The sequence below is a fragment of the Mustelus asterias genome, chromosome 1 (genome assembly GCF_964213995.1).
Source record: "Mustelus asterias chromosome 1, sMusAst1.hap1.1, whole genome shotgun sequence".
Lineage (NCBI taxonomy): Eukaryota > Metazoa > Chordata > Chondrichthyes > Carcharhiniformes > Triakidae > Mustelus > Mustelus asterias.
In genome coordinates, this window is record NC_135801.1 from 51,039,473 (window position 1) to 51,056,594 (window position 17,122).

Consider the following 17,122-nt stretch of genomic DNA (forward strand, 5'->3'; position numbering starts at 1 on the left):
ACAATGGTCTGTTTGAGGTTGTGCGGTTGTTTGAAGGCAACAAGTGGGGGTGTGGGGATGGCCTTGGCAAGATGTTCGTCTTCGTCAATGACATGTTGAAGGCTCTGGAGGAGATGCCGTAGCTTCTCTGCTCTGGGGAAGTACTGGACGACGAAGGGTACTCTGTCCACTGTGTCCTGTGTTTGCTTTCTGAGGAGGTCAGTGCGGTTTTTCGCTGTGGCGCGTCGGAACTGTCGATCGATGAGTCGACCGCCATATCCTGTTCTTATGAGGGCATCTTTCAGCGTCTGGAGGTGTCTGTTGCGATCCTCCTCATCTGAGCAGATCCTGTGTATACGGAGGGCTTGTCCGTAGGGGATGGCTTCTTTAACGTGTTTAGGGTGGAAGCTGGAGAAGTGGAGCATCGTGAGGTTATCCGTGGGCTTGCGGTACAGTGAGGTGCTGAGGTGACCGTCCTTAATGGAAATGCGTGTGTCCAAGAATGCAACCGATTCCGGAGAGTAGTCCATGGTGAGTCTGGTGGTGGGATGGAACTTGTTGATGTCATCATATAGTTGTTTCAGTGATTGTTCACCATGGGTCCAAAGGAAGAAAATGTCATCGATGTATCTAGTGTATAGCATCGGTTGAAGGTCCTGTGCCGTGAAGAGGTCTTGTTCGAACCTGTGCATGAAGATGTTGGCATATTGAGGTGCGAATTTGGTCCCCATGGCTGTTCCGTGTGTCTGGATGAAGAACTGGTTGTTGAAGGTGAAGACATTGTGAAGTGGATGAGTTGTAAAATTGCATCTGGAAACTGGCAGTTGTTGGTGTTGAGTACTGAGGTTGTTGCAGCAATGCCATCATCATGGGGGATGCTGGTGTAGAGTGCCGAGACATCCATTGTGACGAGGAGCGCTCCTGGTTCAACTGCTCCATGTGTGCTGAGTTTCTGTAGGAAGTCCGTAGTGTCGCGACAAAAGCTGGGGGTTCTTTGTACAATGGGTTTCAGGATGCCCTCGACATAGCCGGAGAGGTTCTCGCACAGGGTCCCATTGCCCGATACAATGGGATGGCCGGGTGTGTTTGTCTTGTGTATCTTCGGGAGGCTGATTTTAGACAGTGATCTTTCCCCATTGTGCCTCTGTGGCAGCTGCCCCAAGCTTTAGTGCATCCCTCAGCACATAATCCTGTGCTTTGGAATATACCAGTTTGCAACACTCAGTCGAGGAAAATTCTTTGCTCTGGAAGATCAACACGTTTCGGGCAGGCCAAAGAGCGTCTCTCACCAAGTTGATGACCCTCCAGCGGTAGTTGATGTTTGTCTCAGTGTGTGTCCCTGGGACCAGCCTGTAGAGCACAGAGTCCTTTGTCACAGATCTACTTGGGATGAGCTTTGACAGGACTACTGCATCTCTCTCCAGACCTTCTTTGCAAAGGCACATTCCACAAGGAGATGTGTAACCTCTTCCCCACACAGCAGCTTTGAAGGCAGCGTGCGGTGGTGCAGAGACTTTGAGCGTGCATTAAGGTTCTGACGGGGAGTGCCCTTCTTGTTTGAAAGTACTGGTGATGAGGTGATCTGCCCTATGACTCTGACAGACTGCTCAACGAACCATCTGACAGGATCCATCATCTCCTTTTCCCACAGAGTCTCTAGGACATTATGTGCAGACCATTCCTTGATCACTTTGTGGTCAAAGGTGTTTTTCTGAAGAAACCTTCCCATGAGTGACAGGTAATACAGCTTGGTCCAACTACTTGGAGCATTCTGCGGCAGCGTGACCAGTCCTGCCCTTTGCAGCACCAGGGACAGGTAGAAATGAATGAGTGAGGTAGATTGTACTGCCTGTTTCACTTAGACAAAGGCTTTTCTCTGAGAGTCTTCCCACTGCCAACATTGATGTATTTTTAGAAGTCGGAGCAAGGGTGCCAAAATGGTTGACAAATTTGGCAAAAAGCGGTCATAAGAGTTGACCATCCTGAGGAGGACTTCAACTCTGTTCCATGCTTTGGTGTAGAAACCTCTTTTATTGCCTTTACTTTTTCTTTAGTGGGCGCAAGCCTTTTTCATCAACTCTGAATTCTAAATACATGACGTGACCTCATCGACTTGAAAAGTACATTTTTCTTTTTTCAGGCAGGTACCAGCTTCCTTGAATCTTTTGTGGACTTGTTCCAAATTGGCCCTTTGCTCTTCAGGCGATGCCTCTGTTATTAAGACATTGTCCAGATATACGACCACACTTAGGATCACAGGCCTGCTGGACCTTCACTGCTGGTATGTTGAACGGCTGCTGATTCTCGCCAAATTTTACTCACCTCGCCTTGAACACCCTACAGTTCAAAAGCGTTCTGTTCAGCATTTTTAGTCGCTTGAACCAATTCAACCACTTTGTCTAAGGATATTCTCATTTCTGCCAGCAATTTCTTCTGAATGTTCAAACTATTAATACCATTATGAGATGGTCAAGTAACATATCATTTAGAGATGGGTCAAACTCACTGTGTTCAGCCATTTGACAAAAGCCAGGCATCAAAGACAGAAACTGTCTCTCATGGGTGCCTATCGGCCGATGGAATTTATATCGCTGTATAATAATGGAGGGTTGGGGATTGTACTCACTAGTGAGACTAGCTGGTCATAGGATTGTATATCTGATGCCTCCAGAGATGTAAGGCTTCTTACGAGGTTATTTGTTTGTGTGCCGTAAACAGTGAGTAAAATAACTTTCTGCTTTACTTTGGAATTTATTTCATTCATCGCAAAAAAAGTATCAAAGTCTTTCAATGTACTGGCCCCAATTTTCAACCTCCAGATTAAATGGATCAATTTTCCCAAACAATGGCATAGCTACTCAACTATGATTGGGACAATGACATTTTACCTTCCTTCCTTTTCAGGGACTCATCTTTCCCCCTCCAAATGTTACCTTTTTTAAAGTCATAGAGCAATACAACATGAAAACAGCCCTTCGGCCCAATTGGTCCATGCTGACCATGGTTCCCTTCCAGCTAGTCCCAATTGCCCGTGTTTGGCCCATATCCCTTTATCTCGTCACCAATATTGTAGCACAAGGTAGTGCAACAAGGAAGGCTTGAATCAGAACAGTGATTTATTGAGCGATAGTTCTAACTATAAACAGACAAGTTCAGTAAGATACAGGTCTGGTCCCATTGATTCCCGGGCTCACACAACAGGTTTCCACCTACCCTCCTACACACTAACACCTGATTGAGTTTTGTGTGCTCCATTCCAATTGGCCCTGAGAGGGTCATGTGATCCATAAACAATTGCTCCTTAAAGGGGCCACACTATCTCAGTTAGCCTGTTCAATCTGCATGTTATAAAAGGTTTTGCACACAATTAATATTCGCACACACTGTTACATCTCAGTTCCACCAGTTGTCCCAAATTAAATGGGGAATATGTGAACAGAGTGGTCATGTCATGATGTGGTTGCTTAAAGGGGTCAGGTGACGGAACTGTGAGAGTTTTCCCCCAGAGTGCGCGCAGAGTAGAAGCAGGTAAGAGCTGCTCAGAGTACTGAATAAACTATTGCTGTTGTAAGTCCTTGGTCACCAGTCATTGGAACCCAGCACGTTTACACATATGGAGCCACTTTGCAGCACCCACACTTCCATACAAGAGGAAGGGAATGGAAGGGGCAGGAGTTGCAAGAGTTGAGGCAGGGGGGGAGATAATATTATTCTGTGAAGCAATTCCTCCTCAAGTCTGATTGCAAACTTCTAGTAAAAGAAAAAGTATTTGACCTGAACGTCTAGTCTATGAATAAAGGTTTCCCAAAATGTTGTAGACTGAAAAGCCAGTGTGAGAGGATTCTAACCAGCAGCTAAACCCTGAGAGATGAGATGACAGACATGAGATGACTGACTTTGTTGATACAATGATGTAAGTGGGATGTTTACGGGTGCCATTTCACTTGCTTTAGATCTTCATTATAGACAGTATTTGTGACTGCCATAGCAAATGTCAATGGCTAATCAGGTCCTTAACACAGAGGAAAAGCAGAGTATTAGTGACACTGAATGCTTTCCCTTTTAAATTGCCTGTTAGAACCAGCTGAACTACTTAGAAATCAGTCTCATACATAATACATAATTTAATATATCCATCATAATAAGTGAACCATCTTAGCTTAAAACTATAGCAATACTACTCAGCTGTGAAAACATTATGTCGTTAGTGTTAATGAAAAGTGATTGCAGACACAGTTACTGTTGAATTTAGTTGGATTCAACAATTACCATTTGTTGCAAATTTGGATTTCATTTTTGTTTTATAATTGATTCCTCCCTCCTATTCGTCTTGAATTTAAACTTATTCCTTTTTCAGTCTTTCTGCCCCTCTCCATCTTTTATCTCACAGGACAGGAAGGTAACCTGCTGCCAAGACTCTATCCATTAACTCTTACTGTGTTCACCCCAGTCCAACGCCGGCATCTCCACATCAAGACTCTATCCAAGCCAGCCCTAAAAGAGAATCAAGGCAAAAAAAGAAACTTTGGTGGCAATTCACTTCAAGAATATCTAAAACTTGTATCCAGTATTGTTAGAAAATATCAGAAATGTGATGGGTTATTCTAAATAGAAATCATTCAAAATCAATAAGACTAAGGTCTATTTATGTAATTCACTTTCTACCATCCTGGTGGTAGCAAGATATATCTATAATGGAATTGATGACTAATCATAACTGTTAGTGCGAGTGGGCGAATACGACCACTACGGACCCAGAGTCAAGTTCAACGGCACAGCTTTATTGCTTTTACGTCGACGGAGGTACAATCAGGACACACATACAATAACAGTCCCGAAGGCACTCTGAAGGCACTGCCGCAATGGGCTACAGTTATACTCGAACTTTGACACATTGTATGATTCAAATGTTAATGTTTTGTTTACAGTATTCTGATATGGTCATCCTGTTTAATGGGTTTTTAGGTGCGGAGTTGATGTGTTAAGTCTGGTGATTGCCCAGTCTAGGGAGGTGATAATTGTTTGAGATCTCTGGAGTTTCTTATACAATAGGTGTTTACTTGGATATCAGGAAGTCTTCCAGGTCTTAGAGAGCTTCTGAAGTGTTTGATAAGGGCTTCCTGATATCCTTGGAGCCAATTTAATTCAATGTTAATGTGAGTTCCTGAGTCCTTTTGTCAGCCTTGTTTCTGCGTTTTAAAAGACCTGCTTGTCTGTTCACACTTTGTGCCTGGGTGCTGCTTTGTCCTGTTTCATTTATTTGATTTTATTCTGAGAAATATTTATCTAAGGAATCATAGAAATTTGTGTCCGCTTACATAACAATTAATCTCTATCAATTAATTGACAACAAGCTGCTTTCAGGCCTAATTTACAAAATTACACTTCAGGTATGTGTTACATATGAGATGTTTTGACCGGTATTACTAACATAAGGAAAGATGATAAGGTTCCACACCATGAGATTTGAACTAACTCAGTGCAGACTGATTTAAGAGCTGTTGCCTGATTGAAGTCCATGGAAGAGAGATAAAATCCCGCAAATGTGTCTGTTGATGTCACAGCACATCATGTGACTAATCACACACAGAGATGCTTCACAATACATAACAACGTGGAACCTTACCTGCTGAGAATTCAGCTGCGGGCTGTCGTGGTCCGCGCTATGCTGACCTCAAGGGATCTAATGCCATGCTATCTATGCTAAGCAAGATATTGAGAATAACAAGGGCTCTGGTTGAACACATGAGGTTTATTACTAGTAACAACAATATGCAGCACTACACAGTTCTTGATCTAGCCTGGATCCTAACAGGGTAATAGGTTGATTACTTGACTATGTGCCTGACTCATAAGGTATACATGAAGTCTTACTGATACAGAGTCATAGTCAGCAGTGGACATCTGCACTAGGGATTACAGGCAATAGTGAACATCTAACATTGCGGCCGTACCTCCAGCCTTACACAGAGTTGTCATAGTGACGTCACTACACAGCTTCTTGAAGGTACATGTCATAGTCTGCATCGTTACGTATACAGGATCACAACACAGCCCGCCCATAATTTACCATCTGCTCACTTTTATTGGCAGAAAACAATGGGAGAATGCATCATGAAGTGAACTCTAACGAGCGCTGGGCAGATTCCCATGTCGATTGAGTCACTTTTATTGAGTTCAATGAGAACTGGCACGTTAGATTTGCCAAAGGGAAAATTAACCCAATAAACCTTCTCCCAGCTGATTCTGCAGATGCTGTAAAGTTTCATCAGGGCCGAGAGCTCCAGATTGTTTCTGTTAACCAATGAGCTGAGAAATGAGAATCTCCCTGAAGCTGGAAGATCATAGAACATAGAACAGTACAGCACAGAACAGGCCCTTCGGCCCACGTTGTTGTGCCGAGCTTTGTCTGAAACCAAGATCAAGCTATTTCCTCCCTATCATCCCGAAGTACTCCATGTGCCAATCCAATAGCTTCTTAAATGTTCCTAAAGTTTCTGACTCCACTCTCACTGCAGGCAGTCCATTCCACACCCCAACCACTCTCTGAGTAAAAAACCTACCTCGGACATCCTTCCTATATCTCCCACCATGAACCCTTTAGTTATGCCCACTGCTATTTGTTTCATCTTGGCTTCGGAGTCTAGCTGGGAATTCTTTCGGGTTTGCCTATTACCTTAAAAATGCTACCATAGACTGTTATTGGTAAAAAATATTCTCGTTTATTTACAGACCTATTGATATCTCAGTACTCGAGCTGAGGTATTGTTTGCCACAGATTACAGTCTCTTATTCATGTGACATTGCATCAATAGTTATATCACTAGCAGATGCTCCTGATGTTAACCCTTTACAGTTGTGGTTAGCATGCAATAAATATGGTTATATTTTACATAAGAGGGATGTAAGAGAAATAGTTTCAGTTCCATTACTTTCCATCAATCCTTAGTCATTGCCTAAGAACAGCCTTTGATTTTTCTTTCTTCTCTATGAGACAACTCCTGGCCTCTGTTCGTTATTGCCTTCGGTGGCATGTGAAATCTGAAGACCGTTCTGGAATGCACGTTATAGGAGGAATACGTTAACATTGAAAAGTGTGCAGAGGAGATTTACCAGGATGTTTACTAGGATGAAGGGTCATCCAGATTCAAAACATTTGCTCTGTTCTCTCTCCACAGATACTGTCAGACCAGCATTTTCTGGGTTTTTTTTCAGATTCAAGCATCCGCATTATTTCCGCTTTTACCAGGATGTTCATAGAATCATAGAATCCCTACAGTACAAAAGGAGTCCATTTGGCCCATCGAGTCTGTACTGACCACAATCCCACTCAGGCCCTATTCCTGTAACACGAGGCATTTATCCTACTAATCCCCCTGACTTCTACAGGGCAATTTAGCATGGCCAATTCACCTAACGCACACACCTTTGGATTGTGGGAGGAAACTGGTGCACCCGGAGGAAACCCACACAGGCACAGGGAGAATGTGCAACCTCGACAGAGACAGTGACCCAAGCCGGGAGTCGAACCCGGGTCCCTGGCGCTGTGAGGTAGCAGTGCTAACCACCGTGCTACCGTGGTTGCCTGGGCTGGAGAGTTTTAGTTATGAAGAGAGATTGGATCAACTGGGGTTGTTTTCTATGGAGCAGAGGAGACTGAGGACATTCTTAAGATGAATAAAATTATGAGGGACGTAGATAGAGTAGACAAGAAGAAACTTTTCCCCTTGGTGGAAGGATCAATAACCAGAGGACATAGACTTAAGGTAAGGGACAGGAGGTTCAGTGGGGATGTGAGGAAAAACGTTTTCACCCAGAGGGTGGTGGGAGTCTGGAATTCACTGCCTGAAAGGCTGGTGAAGACAGAGATCCTCTTCACATTTATGAAGTATTTTGATGTGCACTTGCAATGGCAAGGCATACAAGGCTATGGACCAAGTGTTGGAAGATGGGTTAGAATTGTTAGGTGGTTGTTTTTGAGCAGCGCAGACTTGATAGGCTGAAGGGCTTTTACTGCATACTTTTCTGAAACTGTCCTCCAATCTGAAAACTTCAGTGGATGCATACACTTTAACAGCTCTGGTTAAAGAAACGCTCTGTAGCATCGACAAGATGCACTGCAGCAATTCACCAAAGATCCTTGGACAGCACCTTCCAAACCCACGACCACTTCCATCTAGAAGGACAAAGGCAGCAGATACATGGGAACACCACCACCTGCAAGATTCCCTCCAAGCCACTCACCATCCTGACTTGGAAATATAGCGCCATTCCTTCACAGTCGCTGGGTGAAAATCCTGGAATTCCCTCCCTAACGTCATTGTGGGCCACCCCACAGCACGTGAACTGCAGCAGTTCAAGAAGGCAGCTCAACACCACCTTCTCAAGGGTAACTAGGGATGGGTAATAAATGCTGGCCAGCCAGTGACGCACATCACAAATGAATTTTTAAAAAGTTATACACTGGGGAAACAAATTTCTGTGGAACTCTGATAGAGAAGTATATAGTCTATCAATCGTGCAGCAGGAACCTCTGACAGCTGATGTGAAAATCAATCCAGAGTGCCAGTTTAATTGGCCCAAAGTAGAACAGTGGTGTTGATGATGATGTTGCAAATCTGTTTTTGATTTTCTGCAGCACTTCACAAAACTATCAGAAGATGGCACTGCATTCACACTGAGAGCGATTCAAGCACTGACTACGGAGATCTTTGCTAATGAAGTTCTCAGGTGTCACATGAAGCAATTGAGTTTGTATCCAAATTATGCAGAGTCAGTGACATTTCATTTATTTTCTGATGCATTTCAATTGTATCCATACCAACAACATAATGAAAGTCACTAATATCAAGAAGTCAATCCTGATGAATTATAGATTTTCCCATTAATTACTTACAAAAAGCATAGTTTTTTTACATCCCCATTTTTTTTTGCCTACTTTCAGTCCGATTCCTTTCACTGTTGATTCTCTGCTAGTCAGGATAGCAAGGGCACAGATCTATTCAGTTGGCAATAAGGACAGCTCCCTTGTAAGTAATGTCACTCATGACAATGTTCATTTTTGTCTCTCCTGACTTAAAATAGAATTGTCATTTTGTTTTTTTTTAAGAGGTGACCTTTGATTCAACACTTTCGTTGCTTGTTGGGTGAGGTTGCACAATGGCCCAGATGAGAAATGAAAAAGTCAAAATATTCCAAGTTATGGAATAATTTGTCCAAACAATATCAATGTCAGTATACAGGGCTGTGGGGTTTTGTCACCCAGTGACTGAGCCACACCTCGATGTGCCTCTTCTCCTTTAACCTCAAATGCTAATGTGATGACCCCATGAATTCCAACTGCTTCATGAGCCAGAGAAGCACTGACAGTTGAAACATTGTGAAGTCCTGAAACGATAGACACCACTGTTGCCACAATCCTTTGCCCTTTCAGCTATCCTCTTCCCACCAATTTCTCATTTTCACATGCCTGCAGCTGGTTCATTTAGCTTCTCCTTCTTTGATATTAACGAGAGCCACATTTTTGCTTGCGAGTGGAGAGAGCAGAGTTGAGAAAATCCCAACTTGATGCCCCGGATATTCTGGTTTTCATTCCATTGGGCAGGGGAAAGGGAGTCAGGCCCAGCCACCCTGGAAGTAGTGGAGAGGCCCAGCCGAGGCTGGATAACTCATTGTGGATAAAGGAGGTCCTGCTGTGACGAAGTATGTATATGGGGTGCTGTATTCACTTGGAGGAGACACCATTGAGCAGTCAGATCCATCTGGTTGCTGACAGTGATAGAGCCCATCTTGGACTTACCATGTGAAAATAGAGACACTATTGCTGTCTATTCGCTGTGTAAAGAAGGAGTACACTCAACAAGCTTAAGGCTGGAAAAATTCACAAGGCACAGCAATGGAGATGGCATCATGTTGGCACCATCAGCTACTCATGGATATTCTCTATTGACTCAGATTATTATAATGCCTCAGAAGATTACTGATAGACACCACTGTTGCCACAATCCTTTGCCCTTTCAGCTATCCTCTTCCCACCCATTTCTCAGGGTGTATCTATTTAACTGACCCTTGACCAGGCTCCTCACAGCTGAACATGGCACAGCAGTGTGACTCAAAGGGTGCAGGCTAGCCAGGAAGCCCAGAATGTCATCTGGGAGCAAGAGGATGAAAACCCTGGCTACCCGAAATTCGTCCCATCATCATCCCCAACATCAGGCATTGACCAATTAGAGAAGATGATTCATACATGTGTAATAACTAGAGGCAGCTAATTGTGGCTCCAGGCACATTGTGAATTCTCACATGTATATATAATAGGCACTTTATAATTACCTTAACCTAGTCTACATATTACAGTAAATCTAAAATGAAGGGCTTCTATAATATGCTTTCCATTTACCCTTATACTAATTTCGCATTGAGGTCCTCTATTCTAGGAATGGGCTCCTCAGTTCATAGTTGACTTATAGGGGGAGATTTTACCATTGCTTGCGTGTGTTTTCGGGTGCGATACAGCGGTAAAGTGGGCTGTAAAGCGCTGAGCGAGATCAGCACCTGTTTTCGCAGCCAACGCCATTTTAAGAGTGCTGGGTATCCGGTGCGGTCAGCCTCTCACTGGAAATGGGCGGGAGGCAGGTTAATGTATTTAAATCTATTAAAATGAACATTTGCATTTGCTTACCGAGCCTAGTGCTCAATGGTCCAGGCTCAGCCCCCCTTCATGACATCTCTGGGAAAGGTTCTCGCCAGTGAGGAATAGACATGCGCCTCATGAATGGGGAGCAGTCGAGTTAGTCTCGCCGCTGGAACCAGAGGCCTTTGAGCCCCCCAAGGAGGCCGAGGGCAAGGGTAGGCTGCTCCTTGCACAGTGCCAGATTGGCATTACCACCCTGGCACCTGGGCAATGCCCACCAGGCAGTGCCAGACTGGTGTGAATGGGGGAGGGGTCAGTGGGGGAGGGGCCAGTGGGGGGAGGGGGCCCGCTGCCACTCTGTAGTCCGTGATTGGTGGGGGGTGGGGCAGCGGGTCCACAATCGGTGGGAGGGGGAGTCCGCAATCGGTCTGGGTAGTGGGGGGAGGTCAGCAGGGACTGCATCTCGGGCCGCAGGATCCCACGATTGTAGGGGGGAGGGATGTTTCAGGCAGCCTGCAGTAGCAGAGGCCTGACAGTTCTCTCTTTTCTGTCAGACCTCTGCTACTGCTAATGCACATGTGCAGCATCAGAGACCTGCACATGTGCACTACCTCCCTCTGCAGCCTTTCAGGCTGTTAAGCCCCGCCCACTGGTTTCTGCAGAACGAATCTGACACACTCAAAATTTTGCAGACAGAGTGCGTATGGGGGCGGAATAAAAACGGGCCTAAAAGTTGGATCTGAAACTCTCCCAGTTTCAAGTCCACCCAGCACTTAGAATGAAAGTGGTAAAATTGCCCCCATAGTCTCCACAGATTCTCACAGTGCGATTTGGCTTCAAAATAGGCACTATGGGTTCACCCCATTCAGAAAACTGCACGACAAAAAATATAGAATAAAGAAAATTACAGCACAGGAACAGGCCCTTTGGCCCTCCAAGCCTGCACCGACCATGCTGCCTGACTTAACTAAAATCCCCTACCCTTCCGGGGACCATATCCCTCCATTCCCATCCTATTCATGTATTTGTCAAGGCGCCCCTTAAAAGTCAGTACCGTATCCGTTTCCACTACCTCCCCCAGCAACGAGTTCCAGGCACCCACCACCCTCTGTGTAAAAAATCTGCCTCGTACATCTCCTTTAAACCTTGCCCCTCACACCTTAAACCTGTGCCGCCTAGTAATTGACTCTTCCACCCTGGGAAAAAGCTTCTGACTATTCACTCTGACCATGCCTCTCATAATCTTGTAAACTTCTATCAGGTCACCCCCTCAACCTCTGTCAAACCAGTGAGAGCAAACCAAGTTTCTCCAACCTCTCCTCATAGCTAATGCCCTCCATACCAGGCAACATCCTGGTAAATCTTTTCTGTACACTCTCCAAAGCCTCCACATCCTTCTGGTAGTGTGGTGACCTGAATTGAACACTATATTCCAAGTGCGGCCTAACTAAGGTTCTATAAAGCTGCAACATGACTTGCCAATTTTTAAACTCAATGCCCCGGCCGATGAAGGCAAGCATGCCGTATGCCTTCTTGTCAATCTTCTCCACCTGCATTGCCACTTTCAGTGACCAGTGTACCTGTACACCCAGATCCCTTTGCCTATCAATACTTTTAAGGGTTCTGCCATTTACTGTATATTTCCTATCTGTATTAGACATTCCAAAATGCATTACCTCACATTTGTCCAGATTAAACTCCATCTGCCATCTTTCCGCCCAAGTCTCCAACTGATCTATATCTTGCTATATCCTCTGATGGTCCTCATCGCTATCCGCAAATCCACCAACAGTTGTGTCGTCCACAAACTTACTAATCAAACCAGTTACATTTTCCTCCAAATCATTGATATATATTACAAACAATAAAGGTCCCAGAACTGATCCCTGAGGAACACCACTTGTCACAGCCCTCCATTCAGAAACACACCCTTCCACTGCTACCCTCTGTCTTCTTTGACCGAGCCAGTTTTGTATCCATCTTGCCAACTCACCTCTGATCCCATGCGACTTCACCTTCTGCACCAGTCTGCCATGAAGTCCATGTAGACAGCATCCACTGCCCTACCTTCATCAATCATTTTTGTCACGTCCTCGAAAAACACGATCAGGTTCGTGAGACACGACCTCCCCTTCACAAAACCATGTTGCCTCTCACTAAGAGGAAAGCAGGATGATGGTCAGGTTCTGCCATATTTTAGGTGGTTGGGTGGAGGTGGTTGTTGAGGTGTGTGTTAGGGGGAGTTTAGGGGAACGTCTAAACTTACTCCGGTAAGTTTAGACCTTCTCATGAAAAACCCCATGAGTCACATTTAAAAGTGCAGCTGCTTCCCAGAATCTTGTTCCCCCTCAGCAATAACAGTGGGTGTCGGGTTCAGGAGCGGGAATTCCAGAATCAGGGCTAATGCATGGACCTCTTCTGTTCCCATGAAAATTCGGGCATTAATCTGTCTCAGTTTCTAAGTTTCTCTAAAAGGGATATTCTCTAGGAATTAATTTCCCAAGTAATATAATTCTGAACAATTTAAATCCAGTGCTGACAATGGTTTTTTGTGTTAAACAACTGTCATCTTCAGTTTAGCAAGTGTTACAAAAGAAACAAAGGTTCTCAAATGTTCTAAATCAATGAGTAAAGTGTCATGTATGCTTCCATTCATACCCAGGATTGAAAATTCCTGAATTCAATCTTGTTAAAGAAATCCATTTCCTACTCTCCATTCATTGTCAATACTTTGTAGACAGGCAAAGGGACAGCTGGTAAGTGGGAGGCTTTCAAAAGTGTGTTAACCAGGGTTCAGGGTAAGCACATTCCTTTTAGAATGAAGGGCAAGGCTGGTAGGAGTAAGGAATCCTGGATGACTCGGGATATTGAGGCCATGGTCAAAAAGAAGAAGGAGGCATGTGACATGCATAGGCAGCTGGGATCAAGTGGATTCTTTAAAGAGTATAGAGGTTGTCGGAGTAGAGTTAAGAGAGAAATCAGGAGGGCAAAAACGGGACATGAGATTGCTTTGACAGATAAGGCAAAGGAGAATCCAAAGAGCTTCTACAAATACCTAAAGGCCAAAAGAGTAACTAGGGAGAGAGTAGGGCCTCTTAAGGATCAACAAGATCATCTATGTGCAGATCCTCAAGAGATGGGTGAGATTCTAAATTAATATTTCTCATCAGTATTTACTTTGAGAAAGACATGGATATTGGAGAACTTGGGAAATAAATAGTGATGTCTAGAGGAGTGTACATATTACAGAGAAGGAGGTGCTGGAAGTCTTAAAGCGCATCAAGGTAGATAAACTCCCGGGACCTGATGAAGTGTATCCCAGGACGTTGTGGGAGGCTAGGGAGGAAATTGTGGGTACCCTAGCAGAGATATTTGAATCATTGACAGCCACAGGTGAGGTGCCTGAAGATTGGAGGATAGCAAATGTTGTGCCTTTGTTTAAGAAGGGCTGCAGGGAAAAACCTGGGAACTACAGGCTGGTGAGCCTAATGTCTGTAGTGAGTAAGTTGTTAGAAGATATTCTGAGAGACAGGATCTACAGACATTTAGAGAGGCAATGACTGATTAGGGACAGTCAGTATGGCTTTGTGTGTGGAAAATCATGTCTTACGAATTTGATTGAGTTTTTTGAAGGGTTAACCAAGAAGGTAGATGAGGGCAGTGCAGTTGATGTTCTCTACATGGACTTTAGCAAGGCTTTTGACAAGGTACTGCATGGTAGGTTGTTGCATAAAGTTAAATCTCATGGGATCCAGGGAGAGGTAACCAATTGGATACAAAATTGGCTTGACGACAGAAGACAGAGGGTGGTTATAGAGGGTTACTTTTCAAAGTGGAGGCCTGTGACCAGTGGTGTGCCTCAGGGATCGGTGCTGGGTCCACTATTATTTGTCATTTATGTTAATGATTTTAATGAGAATTTAGGGGGCATGGTTAGTAAGTTTGCAGATGACACCAAGATTGGTGGCATAGCGGACAGTGACGAAGGTTATCTAGGATTGCAAGGGGATTTTGATCAATTGGGCCGACAAATGGCAGATGGAGTTTAATTTAGATAAATGTGAGGTGATGCATTTTGGTAGAACGAATTGGAGCAGGACCTACTCGGTTAATGGTAGGGAGCTGGGGAGAGTTACAGAACAAAGAGATCTAGGAGTACAGGTTTATAGCTCCTTGAAAGTGGAGTCACAGATGGACAGGGTAGTGAAGAAGGCATTCGGCATGCTTAGTTTCATCGGTCAGAACTTTGAATACAGGGGTTGGGAGGTCTTGTTGAAATTGTACAAGCCATTGGTAAGGCCACATTTGGAATACTGTGTACAGTTCTGGTCATCCTATTATAGAAAGGATATTATTAAACCAGGAAGAGTGCAGAAAAGATTTACTATGGTGCTACTAGGACTTGATGGTTTGAGTTATAAGGAGAGGCTGGATAGACTGGGACTTTTTTCCCTGGAGCATAGGAGGCTTAGTGGTTACCTTATAGAGGTCTATAAAATAATGAGGGGCACAGATAAGGTAGATAGTCAACATCTTTGCCCAAAGGCAGGGAAGTCTAAAATTAGAGGGCATAGGTTAACGGTGAGAGGGGAGAGAGAGGCAAAAGGGTCCAGAGGGGCAATTTTTTCACACAGAGGATGGTGAGTGTCCGGAACGAGCTAGCAGAGGTAGTAGTAGGGGCGGGTACAATTTTGTCTTTTAAAAAGCGTTTAGACAGTTACTTGGGTAAGATGGGTATAGAAGGTTATGGGCCAAATGGAGGCAATTGGGACTAGCTTAGTGATAAAATCTGGGCGGAATGGACAAATTGGGCCAAATGGCCTATTTCCGTGCTGTAAACCTCTATGACTCTATAACACTACAGTTCCAAAGGGCTACCTTCGTCCCAATAGCTTACAGCATGGAGTCAACAATTGGGGCAGCATGGTGGCACAATAGTTAGCACTGCTGCCTCACAGTGCCAGAGACCTGGGTTCAATTCCAGCCTTGGGTTATTGTCTGTGTGGAGTTTGCACATTCTCCTCGTGTCTGCGTGGGTTGCCCGCAGGTGTTCCGGTTTCTTCCCACACTCCAAAGATCTGCAGGTTTGGTGGATTGGCCATGCTAAATTGCCCCTTAGTGTACCCAAGATGTATAGGTTAGGGGAAGTAGCAGGGTAAATATGTGGGGTTATTGGGATAGGGTCTGGGGTAAGATGTTCTGCTGGAGAGTCGGTGCAGACTAAATGGGCTGAATGGCCTCCTTCTTCACTGTAGGGATTCTATGATTTTGTTTCTTTTCAGCTCTCCAGGGCTTATTCTGAATACTCATTGTCTGGAGCCTGTCAACAGCAGCACTTACATTGCCGCGAGCCTCTTTATTTCTCTCCCATTAGTTTCTCTCACCAGTGGCTCCTTCCCCGGTGGTCTCCTTCAAGTGGCTCTTCCCCGGTGGTCTCCTTCGAGTGGCTCTTCCCCGGTGGTCTCCTTCCAGTGGCTCCTTCCCCAGTGGCCTCCTTCCAGTGGCTCTTGCCCTGGTGGTCTCCTTCCCCAGTGGTCTCCTTCGGTTCCCTCTCACTGTCCCAGGATTCCTCTTATTCCATCAAGACTGGGTGCTGTGATTGTTATTTTCACATTACGTCGGTGCACTCCTGATATCTTGGATGCAGAGCCATTTAACTGAAAAAACAAAACTAGAATGGAACACACACAGCCTGTCACCCTGCTGTGCTCCACACATGCTCAGATGCATTTGTTTTATGGTGTTGCCTGCTACATTTATATTTTATGCGCTTCTCCTGGTTACAAGTTTCCAACATGTGTTTGGCTAAGTTCAGGAGAAAAATGTATCTTGGATTGTATTAACCCTCTGCTGGAGCCAAAAGTGCAGACATGCCTGTTCTGAGATTAGAACTGGTGCTGTTCAATTGCATATTTTTGTCTGATTTGTTTCCCAGATAAAGATGAATGTTTGATGGAAGCTTACCAGTGCAATAAGCACACTTTCTGCACCCACGCATGTAGCTCTTATACTTCTAGATGCTGTTAGGGACAAGATCAGAAGTGCCAACGTATATTATGAAGTTAGGTTAGACTCCAACTTTAATTAATTTTGGCATTAGTGCGAGCATAAGGTGTTTCGCTCCAGGTTTTTTAAAATTCATTTTTTTATTCAATCATGGGACATAGAACATAGAACATAGAAAAGCTACAGCACAAACAGGCCCTTTGGCCCACAAGTTGCGCTGAACAATTTCCTTACCTTCTAGGCTCATCTATAACCCTCTATCTTACTAACCTCCATGAACCTATCCAAAAGTCTCTTAAAAGACTCAATCGAATCCGCTTCCACCACCACTACCAGCAGCCGATTCCACGCACCCACCACCCTCTGAGTGAAAAACTTACCCCTAACATCTCCTCTATACCTACTCCCCAGCTCCCTAAACCTGTGGCCTCTTGTGACAACCATTTCAGCCCTGGGTAAAAGTCTCTGAGAATCCACTCTATCAATACCTCTCAACATCTTACA